The following is an 8,292-nucleotide window of genomic DNA, read 5'->3' on the forward strand; positions in this document are numbered from 1 at the left end:
AGAGCGTCTTGCTCCGAATGTGAATTGCGTACCGATTAGAGGAAAGGTCGCGCCACGCGAGTATCGCAACGTTGCGGGTTCATTAATAATTACATCGGGATATATCGGTGAGCCGTTACTTCATAGAGGACGACGTTATACGTATCGTCGGATAGGAGAGTGAGACCTCGTGCGATACACCCTCGTTACGGTGCTCCCGAGACTTTCACATTCTGCCAACGGCGCGCACGATACCCATAAATCCTTATTAGTGATTAGGCCATCCGAAATGTAATAACGATCCACCGTACGCCACCGGATTGTATCATTAGGCGATGATGGATGATTGCGTTGCGCAATTAACAATTACCAGCGCACGTCGAACGCCCGGAGTGCACCAGCGACCGGGTCCGATCCGTATATGAGACGCTAATCGAGATAACGAAGTCATGACATTTCACGAGCTGCAAATTCAACAATCTCTATAGAGACGACGTGATTTTTAGTCATTCAAATTTGAACAGCGTTATATTCTTAAAAGCGATATTATCGTTATATATATGCATTATGCGCACGCTACATGCATACATATGCAGCGGGATTTATTTCGATTGGAAAGTTGAGTTGGTCCTCAACTCCGATCTCGCGGAGAACTTCTTAAACTTGCTTGCGTATCAATCAGCTTATTTCTTTCTATCCAATTACACGCTATGGAACATAAACTCGAAGCGAGTGTAGTTCGCTTTTCCCTCCAGTCGATTTGGCGATCATCGATCACTTCCGCCTGATCGAACCGCCACTTGGTTCCGAAAGTCGGACCCTCGGGCCCGAGCGAGAAGTCCGTAATTCACTGGGTCCGATGAAAAACGTCCTCTTCCGCGCGATATGCGCGCACCATACCAGCTCCCTGCATGTGTACTCTCCGTTCCGTACTTTCGCCGTTAAATAATTCTGCCTCACGAGCGACGTAATTTCTTTTTTATTATGAAATATCGTTCTCCCGTCACCGCGAATTACAAATATTAAAATGTAGATTAGAAGCTGAGACGGGGTAGCGGAGAAACTCTTCTGTCGGCGTTTTCGCTAGCGAGAAGCTAAACAGCTTCTCGGTCGTGTGCGCCGCGGAAATATAATTTAATGAACCGTAAACCCGCGCGCGCGGTGCCAGCACTTGCTCGTATGTCGAAATTACATTTCTGGTTTCGTGCGTCGTAAAATCCACGATGCGCCTCTCGTTTCTCTAATTGATCGGGACCGTAAATCTCCCTTCGTCCCAGTTCACGAGAGCGGACGATTTTAATAAGATGTGAATTAAATAAAAGCGGGACGAGTAGCGCGCGCGCGCGCGCGCAATGAAGCGGCCGCTTTATCTCGATTTATTTTACGGATGTATGTCAGAATTTATTACGACTGGTAATAATCGTGTTAACTAAGATATATCATATTAAACGGTAACAAGGTAAAAGGCTATTGAGAGATTCTTTTACATTTGCAAAACGTAATAATTAATTGATACTTAAAATTTTACAGTAGCAGTTGCGCGAACAGGTTTTATACGTGTATATCTTGGTAAAGAAAAAGCGATTTAAATATATATTATCTTATATTTTCTGCCATCTTCTCAAATTACAACTAATCATCGCTAATAGACACGACTTAATTATTATCTGCTTTTTGCGATGTATTAGGTAAGTTTCCGGATCTATGTAGGTTCCACTTTAATGTACATTCTATCGTTCAGTGAAAGCAGAACATCCTACAGATACCTACATTAGTGGTTTTATGCAGTTGAGTTTAGCATGCGGAACGTGATAAGTCGTTACATTATTTCGACCTTATTAATCTGATGGATTTTGATAAATCTCAGCTGTCTGCTTCCTGGCACGAGTCCGGCAAACTCTTAAATTATCAAATTTTAATTGAAGTTGCTACGCTGCTCCCGATTTCACTTAATATTGCTGCACTTCTCGCCACCTGCCGTACCGATCAACACTGGCAATCAAATCTCCGCGACGCAAAAAGTTACAACAATCTCGCCTACGGCGCAACATTATTTTTCCCTCGCCATTTGCAGACCATCGATATTTTATGATCGCTTTATATATCTGTCAGGATTAAAAGGAGGCTGTTAGACTTGCTCGTGTATCGTTTAGAAGAGAACCGCACAAGGCACGTTACGTAAATCGCAAACTAGAATCTTAATCGCGATTAGCTGCGATTTAAGGATCATTACCGCTGGATTTGCAAGCGAACGAGTCAATGACGTTTCAATTTCTCCAGCTTGGCACGGACTTGGGCTTCTATTCTTGAAAAGTACCGCATATTATGGCATAAAACTAAGGGAAATACTAATAGTGTACTTTACGTATACTATATTTTCCTTATAGTCTTTCGTATACGTTTCTTTTCAAGAATAGTTTTGGTGAAAATTTTTCTCTGAATTTTTCATATAATTTTGCAGAATTTCTCTATAATTTTATAACTTTCTCACATTTTTCATACGAATTGAAACATTTCTCAGAAATCTACATTTTTCCTCAGAATTTTTCATGTATGTTAATTATGAAATAAGATTTTTAAGATTTTTTGTAAGTATAATTTCTGATAAAATGTTATAAAATCTAAAAAATTAAAAAATACTTTTTAAAAACTATGGGATGAAAAATTTCAGAATTCACCTGTATGAAAAATTCTAAGAGAAGATGTAAATTTTCCGAATATTTCTGAGTATTTCTGAAAAATGTTTCAATTCGTATAAAAATTATGAGAAAAATTTTTCACCAGGGAGAGTCCTGATCGGCAGAGATCCATCAATCTTGTGAATTTATTGCACTTGTTGATGGACAATTGGCAACTTAATGGGATTATTCGTAATGACGGTAGAAGTTTCATATAAACAAAAAACTTTATCTGCTAATCCAATAACGTCAATATAATCGCATCATTATAGTCACTGTAATTCTCCGAATTGCATATTAAGTTAAATAAACATTTAAAAAATAATAAATAAATAAATAAAATGCGTTTGTAAGCAGATTAACTATAGCGGAAATCTCAGATTCGTGTAATGATGACGTTCCTCGAGTGTTCTTTAAATGAACGAATCATTTTTTTTTTTTGCTTATTTCTGTGACACTGTGCAAAAATCTATTTTATGTTCGATGAAGAATCATTGGCTTGGTTTCGTCGTTACATCTTTTGACAGAACATAATTTGAAAAATTAATTCTTAAAATGGATGTTCACATAATTTCATTGTCAAAGGTAAAGAGCTATTCTTTGAGAAGGAAAGTAGCTCGAAGGACTTGTAGACTTGTTATTTACACGAAAAATAGACTTGTTATTTACACGAAAACTCATTTGCTAAAGTATCTAAAAATTTAATTGGATACAGGTCTGAAAATAAGTTTGTTGGACTATCAAAATAATATGCAGGACGCTCAAGCTGATTGCTAGAATATTAAAACTTTTTATAACATTGTGCTCATCATGCTTAAATATTTCCCACATAATTATTTTATAGTCCAACAAAATTATTTTCAAAACTGTATCTAGCTAAATTTTTAGATATTTCAATAAAATCGTTCTTCTCGTGCACAGTTTTTCACCGAATAAAGAATCGTTAATAATCAAGAGGACACAACAGCCAGAATTTACAGTGATATTTTACGTTGTCTAATTGCTCGTGTGTAACTCATATACGTTCTAATAAATTTTTTACATCCCACGCGCAATGGATCGGATCGCTCTTGTGCTACGTGCTAGTGTACCCGATGAATACAAAAATTTGTAATTGAGCTTCAAATTATATTTATTCAAAATTTTCACATAAAAAAGAATGTAATCATATATTCATTCAAAATTTTGGGTTTAAAAAAATATTTATTCACAAAAAACTATGAATATTTAACGAGTATTCATATTCATTCAAACAAAATGTAAACTGAAAAAGAAAGCTCTAATAAGCAATCGTTACCCCTTAACTATAACCGGCACTGTGATGACTTTAAGTAAAAAAAAATTAATTTTATTTATTTTTGTCATTGTAATATTCAGATTTTATGAAGGAAACTTGGAAATTTGGAAAAATATATTTTAGAAAGCAATACATTTTTTATTTATAAATATCTATTTGATAGAGCGCCATACATATTCCAATATAATTCCGGTTACATCACAGTAAATGTTATAAACAGTTTATAAGATATCTTGGGCAGGTCCTTCATTATGATCTGTGGCCGTTAAATTCCGAGATATAGTATTTATTCCCAATAAAAATGTCTTTTTATTTAACCTATAGATTAAACAAGGACGCATTTCGTATAGGATCATATAGATCGCTAACTAAGCAGTCTAAGCACACGGTGTAATCGTAGCTATTGATTTTATAGATTTGTTTTTTCTTGCAGGCTTGCAAGCTTTGTGCGGATAATACAGAGTAAAAGTGAATATGAAACGAAAATATTCGTAATCATATTAAAAAAATATTCATTCAAATGGAATGAAAAAGTATTTATATTCGTTTCTTGACGAATAAAAAATAAGTGTATTCGAATGAGTATTTTCATTCATTTTTTATTGATTTATTCGAATATTAGGTGTATTCACCGGACACACTACTACGTGCGCAACGTGCTTAAAGTCACGAACGAATTTATACGCGGCGATAATTTATCCTAGACTACGCAGCGCAACGTTTTAATAATGGCGCCACGACGAGAGCAGATTAATTGTACGCTACGACTAGAGAAACCTGCGTAATAAATAAGAGAGCGAATAAATAAATCCGTCCTGTAACACATGTAAAGAGACAGATGCTGCCGTTGCAAAACTATTGGATGGTTTTTCCGAAGCTCGACAGTATTGCCGATTATGTGCAACCGAACTGTCGTGAATCAATATACAATCAACGTACGAAAGGAAAAGGGTAGACCAACGCGCGTTGAGCTGAAGAAAAGGTTCGCGAGGCTGGATAACGTAGAGATGTCGACATTACTGATACTGAACAGTGCACCCTGTCGCTACGAACTGTTATAATTACCAGCGATTGGTCGACGACCAATGTATCGCAACAGTCGCTGGTTATTAATCATATATAATGAAGTCCAAGTCCGACTTGGTATATAATCAATTAAAAGTTGTTTCGAAATATATAGTGCACTCAGTGAAAAGGATAGTCTTGGGAACTAATGTTTCTGAAGTTTAAATACCTGCAGTTAATTTTATTAAGTATATTTTATGACGTAACGCGTAATATCTGCAACGGTAAATAGAAATCATTCAACGAAAGCTTTATGAACTGTATATATTGATAGTTAGATGTTGAAATTGTTTATTAATTGTATGAATTGTTAAACAAGAATGAAATAGCGTAATAATTTAGGTATATTTCTCTTCAAATTTGCTAGTTGTTAGTACTTACTACTTTTTTTTCCGAGTGCATTCTAATGCAACGATTCCGCGAAGATCGCTAAGCCTAAGACCATTGCCGGTTTAACGTTTAGCGATAAATTATGAACGATGGCCATATAAATAATCTCAATTTAGCGGAAAAGCAATGTATCCGTGTTATCTAACTATGAAATTGCAGCTGGATCACGTCACGTAAAAACAAAAAGAGTTGCGATGATTGACGGTAGATTCGCGATAGATTTGCATTCGAAGGAAGGAAAGAAAACGTAAGAAAAAAGCGCGAGTATGGACACGAGATAACCGGCGCCAATGTTAATAATTTCACGTTACAGCCAACTGTCTAAGCGTTTGTATCATTTAATCGTTCTAGCCTGCAAGCGACGGACACAAATTACGTTCGTACGTACAGGCCGGGAAACGTTATTTCGTATAGGCGAAAAATCACGTCTACGAAACACCAGCGTTAGATTACATGAAGAGGCTCGAGGATATTTAACGAAATATGCAGTATTTTTACATCGAAATATTGAACAGAGTAATTTAATTAATTTTTTAAAGTCTAATTAAATAAAAAAGATTATAATCATTGATTGTAGTGCAGAAATAAAGATGCGCGCATGAGTTAATTAATTGATTCTAAATACGAATGCAAAATTAGAACTTTAATCTTCCCAAATAACATTTATATATCACGATTTTTTTGTAACCAACTTTTTGTTATAATCTTTTGATTTCCATATAAAGTTTTTAATAATAATAAAAAATGTTATCATGTCACTGCTAATATTGCTTCCTTTAATAATATCTTTCACAAAAACGTATGCTGCCAATTATATATTAAGTAACTAATGTTTTAATACGTTCTAATTTCTACAAGCTCAAGTATCATTACACGTATATTATGAAAAATTTTTTATGTAGTCAAGGAGGTGATGTCTCTTCGCGTTTCACGCGTGAATACGTGGAGCATATTTGTGCATACGTGCAGTAAGCACACGCGTGCACGAGAAATCCAGTTTGCCGCAAGTTTTTGCAAAACGTGTTAGTGTGCACGGACAGTGATTCTCGAACAACGTGACGCAATTATGCAATGAACTGGTCAACCCCTACTCTCCCTTCTCTTCTGCTTCCACCGTGGAAGCAGCCTGCCCTCCGTATGCTCTTGCATCGCCCTCGAGCATCGTCAATTGTATCGCTGACCTTGAAGCTCTTGAAGAGATCACACTCGCGGCCTTGCAGCTTCCAGCACCGTACTCGCTTACTGCTCACGGATCACGTTCGGCATTCTTCGGAACGTAAGCCCGCCGGTTGTTTACATTGTTGCACCGTGAGTACAACTTCTGTTCCAGTCCCAAGGAATGTTACCTCTGACGTTACGAAGGAGTCCTTGGGCTCCTCTTAATGAAACGAATCTCCGCGGAGATTCTATGACATTGTTGATGAAATTTTCTGTATCTTTTGATTCGATCGAGCAATTTCTCGGATTCGAAGGTTTTAAAGATATTAATAGGTTAAACTTTTTTGTTAACAAACACAACTTCATTACATCAAAGAGGAATTGATCAAGTAGAAAAAAATAATGTGTAAATGATAATATGAAAAAAAGAAAGAGAAAAAAGAAAGAGGTAGATCGCACAGCTTCGGTTGCTGCAACACCTGCCGCTCGTAACTCGTCTGACATCCAGCATCCTCATTGCCGAAAACAGAAGCCGTCTGCCAGAATCGGTCGGTTGTACCGGTATCTCATAACGGCTCGCGCCGTGAAAACAGCGTTTTAAATTGCATGGTTATATCGATGCCTTATTAACAACGGAACATCCAGAAGTTCAGGACAACTTCTAGATACGCTTCCGCATTTCTGGGAAGCGCAGGAGAAGAGGCATAACTTCAAGAAAATAACATTCTTGGAAAGCTTCCGCTTCCGTTTTATCATCATTCGCGTCATTAATATCGAATATTCTATTATTCAACTATCAATGTAAATCAATAAAACCCCTTCGTAAAATTCTATACGCAAACTGTTCATGATTAATGACAGTAAGGATTTTATCAATAATAATACAAGAATAGAGGTGTATTATATCGTGTTGAAACATAATTATCAACGTAATAACCTTCTTCGCCAGATTTATTATTTTAGATGATTATATAATTTATGTGTGTGATAGAATTATTATAAATTTTGATGTGAAATACAATTAGTGTTATGACAATTCTGTTTTTTACATTTATTAGACTAACTTTTGGCGTTCAAACCTGTGATTTACTTTGATATAAATGAATATATTATAATATCAAATTTAAAGCACGACAATCCTGCTTGGCTCATAGTCCTTTTTTAACTATTTCGTTTTTAAATTTTTGAGCCCATAATACTGATTTATTAATTTTAAATGAAATTCTGTTCTGGTGCAAATAGAATTCTGACGCGAATTATAGATTGTGTAAAATAGGCTTTGTCGATATTAATGTTAAAAGATGGGCGCTTCTTCATATATTACGATGATTATCATCATTATTAGAGGAGAAAACTATTTATCTCCAAAAAAAAAAAAAAAAAATTTTAGAATAAGTACGACCGTGTAAATGAATATATACATAAAATAAAATAAACAAAATTTTTTTCAGTTCCGGTTTTCTGAAGCGCGGTATATATGAGATATGGGTGAGTTTTCCGCTCTTGCGCACTATCGACTGCGGTCGTATATGAAAGGAGGTGGGATACTTAGAATCTCTGCGGTCTGCTACATCTATTTATAGCGTGCGTCGTACACTAATGCACACGCGTGCACGTGTGCAACCACATTGGTCGCCGTGCATAACGGGCTTTTATACGTTGCACTGGATATTCTTCTCGCGGACTCCAGGCAGAGCCTGCGCATTTCTTTCTCCCCCCCCCCCC

Source organism: Trachymyrmex cornetzi, unplaced genomic scaffold (assembly GCF_001594075.2).
Source record: "Trachymyrmex cornetzi isolate Tcor2-1 unplaced genomic scaffold, Tcor1.1 scaffold34, whole genome shotgun sequence".
In the NCBI taxonomy this organism is placed as follows: Eukaryota; Metazoa; Arthropoda; class Insecta; order Hymenoptera; family Formicidae; genus Trachymyrmex; species Trachymyrmex cornetzi.